The sequence below is a fragment of the Phytophthora infestans genome, genomic scaffold, assembly GCF_000142945.1.
Source record: "Phytophthora infestans T30-4 supercont1.3 genomic scaffold, whole genome shotgun sequence".
Lineage (NCBI taxonomy): Eukaryota > Oomycota > Peronosporomycetes > Peronosporales > Peronosporaceae > Phytophthora > Phytophthora infestans.
The window spans coordinates 730,585-738,578 of record NW_003303756.1 but is presented as its reverse complement, the minus strand read 5'-3'; positions in this window follow the sequence as shown (position 1 = coordinate 738,578).

Sequence of the window (7,994 nt, the reverse complement as noted above, 5' to 3'; positions counted from 1 at the left end):
GATGCAGAATTCCCTGTCCACGCTGAGGCCGGCGTACGGGCCTGGTGATGGCTATATCTTCTTGAAGAGCCACTTGAATCGCCTCTTCGAGGGTGCTTGACTGCACCCAAAACAGCTGAGTGCGCTCCGGTCCCACTCGAAGGCCGCCCATGAACAGAGTCACTTTGATGTGTTCGTTGAGTGGGTTGCCGACTAGAGACGCCGTGACCCCCCCCATCTCTTGGATGTACTCGTGCAGCTCGCGCCTTCCTTGCTTACATGAGAGAAAGCGTGAACACTGTCGGTATTCGTGGCTCGCCGGGAGGAACGCTGCTCGGAGCTGTTCGCACAGCTGAGCCCAGGATGTGAAACATCCAGGCGATGTCGTTTCCTGCGTGTACATCCATTTCTTAGCACGACCGCTTAGGTTTAAGGCGCAAAACCAACACGGAGTTGCGCAGTCAAGATCAGAGCTGTGCTCATCGCGAGCTCTACGTCTCGAACCCAGAAGTGGTTTTCACCTTCCTTCTCTTCATACGACCTCACCTTCAGCCGCATTGGCTTCGGGTGTGGCGGCCTTGTTTACGCCACCGGAGTTTGCAGGTTTTCCTGCAAATGTGCGATGAGCCCTCGCTTGTAGGCGTCAAACGGATTGACACGCTCGAGCCGCTCGACCGGTGTTGACGCCACCGGGCTTTGCAAAGCCTCCATCCCGAAGATGCCAGCCATATTCCGAACCGACTCGAGCTGTGAGTCGTTCAGATGGGAGAAGTCGTTCTTACCCATGGCCACGAGCTTCAGAGAGATCCATGTAGTCTACCCGCGCTGGCGTGGATTGACTACAAATGCTATTAAGGCTGACGGGGTCACAGCACTTTGCGCTTGAGGAAGTCGGCTTCCGAGAGTTTACAAGCTCTCAGCAAGTAGTTTATAGGTTTCTTTTGTCGAAGGGAGAGAAGTGACCAGTTTAAGGTAAGTTGTAAACGGAATGTATCTACAGGTAGACTAAGCTTGAGTTAAATACACAAAATAAAAGTCACCTATAGTAAAGCTATGTCATCAGCCAATGATTAGCCTCTGACAGCCCTTATACCATGTACCAGGTATCCCGAAGTGTGATGTGTCACCCCTCATGCAACCAGGGGTACACTTAGGGTCTCGTACCCCGTTACATCGACAGCAAATTAATCTCGAATAAAATCTAATAGCAGAAAAACTTGGCATCGAAACGCCGTAGAATTTCTAAGAAAATGTAAACCGGTTTCAACAGGATTTCGGGCTGCCCTTTTCACACAACCGGATTAAACCGAGTTTGGACCGGGTCAATCCGAGTCAAATCCGATTAAACCGGTTATTAACGTCTACAAGTTTCACACCAAAACGATTTTGTTGTATGATGCGTTTAGTAGTGATATGTTTTGCTAGAGGTAATGAAACGTTAGCAATTGGGTAGAACCAAACACTATTTTAGCGAATTATCGACTGTCTATCACACTCGGATCACTTCGTTTCCTTGCATGTGATTTTAGAGGTACTGTGCTCAGTAATACATGTACCCGTACCGTTCATCTGATGGCGTCCGTGGGCGACACGAGGTCTGGCGACGGCTCTCCACGCGCTCAGCAGCAGAGTGGGGGCTTCAGAAGACAAGGAAGTGTCGACGAACGGATTCGCTCGGGTAGTGGGAGCTTTGCAGCTCCAGACGACCACGCAGACGACGATGTGTCCATGTCAAATGACGAATCCATGAGTTCTTCCTCATCTTTTGACCAATTGGAGCAACAAGAGCAACATTAAAGCAGGAAAGGGGTCCTTCTGGTCGTACCGAGTCTTTTGACGACTTTGCAAGGCAATTACCGTACCAGGATCCCAGTCTAAACGTCGCTCCACGGTCCACAAGCTTCTCGTTTGACGTGGTGGACGCTTCTCTAAGTGGGCCCTCTTTACCGTCCACATAGAGCATGTGGCTATTGACACAGTTCGCTCCTGCCATGTCTAAAAGTGTGAAAAGTGCAGATCCAAGTGCAGATATGGAGGATGACGAACCTTTCGATGAAGAGACGGAGAAGAATCAAGCAGCTCAAGTGAACGAAGCGCCACAAAGTGGAGACCAAACAGCCAACCGATCAGGAAATCGACGGGTGACTTGGGCGTCTTCGACTGCTCGTGTGGAACTTCCTGAAGGTGTCCGACTGACAGCAGCGAGGGATGAAGTGACGGATGTACAGTTGAGACTGAGATCCAATGTGCCGTTCCTACTGACAACATACACCAGTAACTGGTTGCTACCATTAGGTCACGGTCCAAGAGCTCGCGTTGCGGTGGATACGAGGTTCGTTCCTCCTCATAATATCAAAGTGGAAGCTTTCGTAGTAGGGACTGTGGAAGATGCGAATTCGGATATAGTCATGGAGACGTTGGAACGTACGGGAGTGAGTGCAAAAGCCATGAGAGAGCAAGCTGTGTATCTGAGGGTTCGGGTGGGAGAAACCTTGGGTCCAGGCGTGTACGAACTGCCCCTGCGAGTGTTTACCCAAGCGAGGCTGCTCTTGGACGTTGCGGGCCTCGTGCAGAACGCGCCGTACACGTCTCGGTGTCGGCTCATTCGAAAGCGCGGCTCTTCCTGCGTGCGTCGGCGCCAATTGTGCATCTGAACTTGGTCTGTCCACGCCGCCAGCAGCTGTCGCGTCACATGCCCCATGGCCTCCATCGCAGCACCTGACAAGCGGCGCAAGAAGCCGCCGCTGCTGCTACTGGACGCGCGCACCAGCAGCGACTTCCCCACGGGTTCCTCCGAGTCCTTCGTGGTGCCGGAGCTGCCCATGGCCTTCGACATGTCGGCCAATAGCAACGCCAGCACAGCCAGTGAGATGACGAGCACCAGCAGCAGCGCGAGCGCCAGCAGCTCCAACCGCGGCGTCAAGTGGTGGAAACGCGTGACGGCTATGAGAGCAAAGAGAAGACGAAGTGGAAGCAAACAGGAGAGCCGTCCGAGTCTCGATCAGGAGCTGTACGTGCGCAGCATCCTCGAGTCCTACGCGTCGTCTATGAGCTCTAATAACAGGTATTCCACCAGCAATCCACAGCCGTCGGTGGGTGAAAGTAGCAGTAGCAACAATAGCAGCAAGAAGAGCAACGAACGCACGTACCTCTTCTTCATGGCTTGCCAGTGCCCATTGTGCACCGAGATCTTAAGCCGCTGAATTGCATCTTTGATTCCGAACAGGAGATGCTGAAAGTGGCAGATTTCGGCGAGTCTCGGTTGCTCCGTACTCGTGATGTGGGCGGCCTAATTCCTTCCCGTCAGCTGATGTCACCGTGCAAATGACGACAAACATTGGGAGCGCGTGTTGGGCACGAACAACCGCGGTTCCTACAGCGCTTAGCACCCACTTTTCGCATCAAATTGGCTGCGAATCACTCGGAATTCTTCTCTCCCGCCTATTCTCCACCTCAAGTAGCCGACTATGTGCCTCTCCTGCCGTTAGCGTGCGCTGATCTCGAAGTAACTCGTCGACTGGCTAACGATGCTCGAGCTCGTGGAGGTCACGTGTGTTGGTACGTCTGTTGCGGTCTAGCTTTCCCCAACCAGTTCGTGTCCTCACCCCTTGTCGAAGGAGAGCTCGTCGGATACCTCTCCTTCTTCGAGCTTGATGGTTTCTTGCGGTGGAACTACTGTCTGTGGCCCTCTCGACCTTGGGACGATCTTCGGTGGCGAGCTCCGATGTGGTAAGTGGGAGACACGTACCTTGTGCTGCCAGGACGCGACGGATGGCCAGTGGACATTGTGCTTCGCATGAAGACGGGCGGCCCTACTGCCTGGCAGCTTTTTGCAGTTGCCATCGTGTTCGACAATGACGAGACCGTGGTTGCCAATGCTGAGCTTAGAGGTAAGCGACAGACGACTGGTCTTCCACACAGCCACGCCGAAATTAGGAAGGCGGCGACTGCTAGCAGAACCGGTTACTAACGACTTTTTTTGCATTGTGAAGCAGCTCCACTGATGCACACAGCCCGGTGATACACGAGCGACATCAATTCCAGCACCACCATGGTAACAAGTGCCGTACGTATCTTCTAATCCTAAACGTTGAGGATTGCATTTCGCAATTTCGTAAACGACATTCTTTGATCTTCGTTAGACCTCAAGCACCTCAAAGGAATGGGTCTACTCGTGTGTATCGGAAGGGTGCTGCTCCTTGCGTTGGTTGAACTTAAAGAATGACTTCAGCTCACAAATGGCTTCCACGGCATTATCACCCAGTCGAGCACGGCGGTTGCTCAGAGCAATTCCAGCAGCTGAAAAAGCTATTTCGCTTGGGACTGACGTTGCAGTTATCGCAAGGAAATCTTGAGCCATGCGTTTGATGCGCGGGTAGACGTCTCCCGTGACACGAAACCAGGTGCACACATCCCTGCTTTCAGTCATTTCACTCATTCCATCGGCTGCTAACCATCGATCGAGTTCCTTAGCAAAGGAATCATCGTCGCCGCTCGCCGCATCTCGATTTCGAGCCGCTTCACCAACGAAAGCGCTGTTGTCGGAACGGGCATCGAGACTTTCTTCAGCAACCCCAAAATAACCGGCACTAGCAACCTGGTGGGTGCTGCGCGCAAGAAGTTGACGTAGTGATTTGCCCTTTTTCTTTTGTGCAGATGGGGGTCCACGATTAGATTGCTGCTGAGCTTGAAAAACTGCGCGATAGTGCTGGTTAAACTCATCAATAACTTCTTGTTTGACGCCGGCCACATTCTTGACCAAGACATCGAGATGCTGCTTAGCACGTGGATCTAGAACAGTTGCAATTCGTGCCTTCCTCTTGTCCAATTTTGGTGCGTAGTCATCCAGCTTCCTTTTAACTGCGTCAGCAAACTTTTGGTATGCTCGTCCTGAGATTTTTCAATTGTTTCAACTGCGTGGAACTTGATAACGTGGTTCGTAAGCAGTAAAATACCGAACGTGGGGTATGTTGACGCTGATAACATGTCTGTGGCCTCCTTAATAGGTTCGAGAAAGGTGTATAGCGTATTCACTGCAGCCCACGACTCCTTCGTTATCTCCTTAATGAGACTATCCCCTGAACGGATAGTAAATCCAGTATAGGGAGGTTCCTTTAGCTCAATGCGCCGCAGCAGCTCGTTCAAAGGCAGCTTCATTCTGAGAAGACTATCCAGCATGATCCACGTACTGTTCCACCTCGTATCCACATCCAGCTTAGGAGTGATAAATTCGTGCAGCATGTCAGCACATACTTGCTGGAGCGCCTCTGTTAGTTTAGTAGATTCCGATATTTTTTTGGCAGATCGCAAAAGTAGCCAATAGCTGAATCAACCAGTGGGCACTTCGCGAGCCCTTCCTTCACTGCAAGTTGGAGGACGTGTGCAGTACAACTTAACTGCACAGCCTGCTGAGACGAGGTATCCGAAGGAGACGGCAACGACACCGGCAGATTTTCTTCAAACGCCGCTCGTGCCAGTCTGGCAATCTCGCTCGGTAATTTGCTGTTTATCATACCGACCATAGCGGTGTTGTTAGTTGCGTTATCGACCGTAACCGTCCAAATGGAGCTTAGGATCCCGCTATCCATGTCCTTCACAGCCCTAATAAAGTGCTCAGCTAGACGTTTACCCGTGTGCTGGTACTGTACCCGTTTGAATGCAATAATAACGGAGCGCATTTCCCAATTGCTGTCGATAAAATTCATAGTGATCACCATATAACCTCTTTTCGAGGGAGACGTCCACATATCAGTGGTAAAACTGCAACGGCGGCCAGCAATCTCGCGCCGAATCTCGACCCGAGCGGCTTCCTTCTCTGTCTTCCACTGCCGTAACACTTTTCTTGCGAAATGTACGTTGGCAAGGTACATTATACCCGGGTTGTAATGCTTTGCAGAAGGTCACAAACTCCTCTTGGTCTACAACAGCAAACGGATAGGCATTCGCAACAATCCATATCACCAGTTTGTCGTCGCAAACTTAGGCATTCTCAGGAGACATCCTCTCAGCTTCCGTACAGGATCTTGTTCGACGGCCAAATACGCCAAGACTGGACTCGGCTTGGGGATTGTAAACATCGGTATGATGGCTAAGTAGATGACCCCTCCAATTTGTTGTAGAACGGGTGCGCCAAATCTGATTGACGCCTGCCCTCGCACGCACCAAACACTGAAAATGCCCAGTATCGAGCTCCTTGATGCAGTTGTAGACGTCAGATTCGTTTTTGCGGGTGCGGAAGCGTACTCCGCCAGAAGATCCAGTCGATGAGATAGTGGAGGTGGTATCAGCGTCTATTGACGCTGTGTCGGCATCCATATCTGTGGGCAGCGTTGTTTGTGTAGTAGCCGCTAAATAGTATAGGAGTAGTCCGGCTCGTAGTTGCAGCTCGGCGGTCCCCTTGTTTCCGTCTCACAGAGAGAACCAAGAGACTCTTTCACGTAGTGTAAGGAGCGCTGCGGTGCCGCTGCCTGTGAGTCGCAGCGTGTGATCGATGTGGCAATTCGGCCACAGTGGAAGACTGGCAGGCTTTATAGACATTGTCAATTTGACGACTGTGCATCTTGAAGAGAGAATTTTACCTCTCCCGATCGATATGGCCGGGGGGGGGGGATACTACGGTAGCTATCAAAGGCTCCTTCAAACCGGTTTGAACCGAATTATATCCGGTTTGATTCGGATAATTTTGGACCGGGTCTAACCGGTTATGATTCGAATCAAATTCGATTTTAACCGAATTTACCTGACCCGTTACATTCCCTTTTCTCTACGGTAGAAGGTGTCATTGAAGCTTCGTGCACACGGCGTATGCTGCTAACTTTTTGCGAACGTATTGATCTGAGTGAGGCTGTCCATACAGCTCTTCTAGCTGTCCTCCCTGGATATACCTTCATCTGCACTGCTTCTAACTTCGGATTTTACTAGTTTGGATAGTTATTAGAAAACTTACAGGAATTTTATTGGATTTTGAACTTCCAAGTTTTATTATTAGTCTTTTCATGTGCACCGCGTTTCTTAAATTTCAGAAGACTTTGTTTTTGAAAAATAGGGTAAATGAGAAAATAGGACAAAGTACCGGTAGTATTTTACACATACCTTTACAAGGAAAACTCGGCTATTTTAGCAGCTGTTGTAACAACACAAAATAACTTTAGCTTAATGTGTGTGCATCCCTGCTACTGGGAGCTCACTGTAAACGACAATATACACGCAAGGCGTGAATTACTTCAATGTCATCGTCTATCTCAGACCCACTCATTGGCGTATCCGCGGCGAGCATGTTGCGGGCAGACGTAGTCCCACATCTCAAACTCGCCATCCTGACTCCCCCTGCTTGAGTTGTTGGTTTGGTCGTTGGTGCGACCCTCAGAGTGACCATCACTTTCGTTGGTGGTAGTTTCATTGGGAGCTTCGGAGCCCGCGGGGCTCGTTTGCGAGGGATCGCTGTTTAAGGGTTCCTCGACTTTTTGCGTTTTGCCAATTACCTCATTTGGGTAGTGGGGGTGGGGAGATGTGAAGTAGTCACAGCAGTTGGGAACGACACAATGCGCAGGAGCTGTTGGTCGTAGTCGAGGGAGTGTTTCAGTGGTCGATGACGTCGATGGGGACTCCGTAGAGTCTTCTGACAGCTGGGTGTTCTCTTCGATGTGGTCCTCCACCGAATTAATCGACGCTGGGGCTAGCTCGAGATGTGTCGGAGAGATGCCGCCCTCAGATAGACTCGAGCGCTCTTGGATCTCCTCCATTTCTTGCTGTGTATACGCCTCCAAGCTGGAATCGATGGCATTGCGTGGAATCATACTGTCCTGGTCCTCCTGATTATCAAATTCGCAGTCGTTGTCCTCCATTGGCCTGGCTAACCTTGTCGATGAAGTGAAGCCGTCGTCCGAAACGGTTGGAGCTTCAGCCATCCTCCAACAACTGAACTGCGCTTCCTCCTGTTGCTGTTGACGTCTGAGGCCTTTTGCCGTTTGACTGCGTCCACTGTCCAGCCATTGTAGACGGCAGCCCCGAGCTCC